At 32.0% G+C, this 2,127-nt stretch overlaps 1 pseudogene; it reads right to left on the reverse strand.

The window, feature by feature from the left end:
* Positions 1-364: 364 nt before the first annotated feature.
* LOC102436913 lies at positions 365-1,307 on the reverse strand (annotated as a pseudogene).
* Between the last annotated feature and the right edge of the window lie 820 nt (positions 1,308-2,127).

Consider the following 2,127-nt stretch of genomic DNA (forward strand, 5'->3'; position numbering starts at 1 on the left):
ACATATAACATCCTCATTGAAAAGATCTAATTTGAATTGATACTAACTTAAGTTCAACCTCATGCAAAGAATATACTTCTATATAATTTTGACCCCCTTTTTGTTATTAATACCACAAATTATATCTTCATTCATCATGTGCCTGATGTCATAGATATATATAAATATATGCATTCGGTTTTACATTCAGCAGAAAATTAAATGACAAAGAATAATCATAATAATACTGGTTTTTATATTTGCTCATGTATTTACATTTACTGGAGATTTTTACATCTTCATATGTCTTGGAGTTACTGCTGGGCATCTTTTTATTTCTTTTTTTTTTTTTTTTTTTGAAAGCAGAACTCATGTTGCCCAACATTAGCAAGCAAAAGGAATAGGACAAAAATAAAAGAGGCTGTCACAGAGAAACCAGCTTATTACAAAGGTTAGGTTTTATGGGACACTATAGGTCACTTAGCAATTTCACTGATAATGTGACCACATCTTCAATTAAAATTTTCAAAAATAGAAAATTCTATACATATATATAATATATAATACAAATATTTTTTTCATCTTTCATTTCCAATGCACATTCATTCACATTTGACTGATAGTACATAATCATTCTTTTATGATAGGACATCTTTGTTATCCTGATTATACAAAAACAGATGCAAAATAGTGTTAAGACTTTCTTGCCTGAAATTGCAAAACTAAGTGTGCATATATTTAAATCTTTTTCCTATTCCATCCTTTTGACTGAAATTTATTCATATCTGTCCTTATATTTCCCTCTTGTGAAAGGCATCACTATCCAGTCACCCAGGCCAAATCTTCTCTTTCACCATACCCCACCTCTAGTTACCATATGCTAACAAGACATCTTCCTAAATCTCTCTGGAATTGATCTCTTCTCCACCAGAGTTCCCTTTTGCAAGTCCATTTCTTCATAAATCTGACATGTGAGATTTTAATTGCTGTATTGCAGTTTTCTCTTCTTCAGTCAGTGGTGACAGCTCCAGGTCTGTTTGCTTTTGTAGTTCTTGTATCATGGTCATAGTCTTATTGAAAGTAGCACAAATGCGGCTCTTAATCTCTTTCTGCTCATCAGCAATTGGCTTAAAGCGTGCCTGCAAAGTTTGATATCGGGACTTTATTGCTGACAATTCCTGTAAGAGTGTAACTGGATTTTTCTCGCCTGCTGAATCAGGATGATTAGTCTTGATTTCATATTCCAGCCTGTATTGAATGTAATCTAGATCAGAATCAGCTTTCTGGAACATCAATTCCAGCTTATCGACCTCCTCCTCCATGTTGAATAGTTGAATCTTTTTATTTCAAACTAAAGAATTATCTTTTGTATTTCTTATAAGGCAGATGTTGTGGCAATAAACACCCTCCGCTTGTGTTTATCTTGGAATATTTTAATTTCTACCCCAACTTTGCATGACGGTTTTGATGGAAGTAAAATTCCATCTTTCCTCTCTTGGTGCTTTGAAGAATGTTTCTTTGTCCACTTGATTATAATGTATCACCTTGGGGTCATTTTGGACTTAGAGTTAATTGCATATCTTGGATTTTTAGATTTATATTATTTTATCAAAGTTTGGTAGGTTTTGCATATTATTCTTTAAAATAATACTTCTCCTCTCTCGCTTCTCCTTTAATTCTCATGTGTATCTCTGTTTGATCTCCACGATATGCAATTAACTCTAAATCCAAAATGACCCCAAGGTGATGCATTATAATCAAGTGGACAATGTCCCACAAGTCCATTTGGGACTGTTCACTTTTTTTCTCCTCAGAATCAATAAGTTCAGCAGTCTTATCTTTAACTTTGCTGATTCTTTCTTCTGCCTGTTTAAATCTGTGGTCAAATATTCATAATAATTTTTTTTTTTTACTTCTGTCATTATACTTTGTAACTTCAAAGTTTCTCTTTGGCTCTTTTTTTTCAATTTCTATTAACATTCTTTTCTCTCTCTCTCCCTCTCTCTCTCTCAGTTCTTTGTACATATTTAAGTCACCTTTTGTTTTAAAATATTTGAATAATATTTGAATACTAACACCAATATCAGATTTTGCTTAGTAACAATTTCTGTCAATTTAACTATTTTTTAAATTAAGCATATTTTTCTT

Source organism: Myotis lucifugus, unplaced genomic scaffold (genome assembly GCF_000147115.1).
Source record: "Myotis lucifugus unplaced genomic scaffold, Myoluc2.0 scaffold_275, whole genome shotgun sequence".
Classification (NCBI taxonomy): Eukaryota; Metazoa; Chordata; class Mammalia; order Chiroptera; family Vespertilionidae; genus Myotis; species Myotis lucifugus.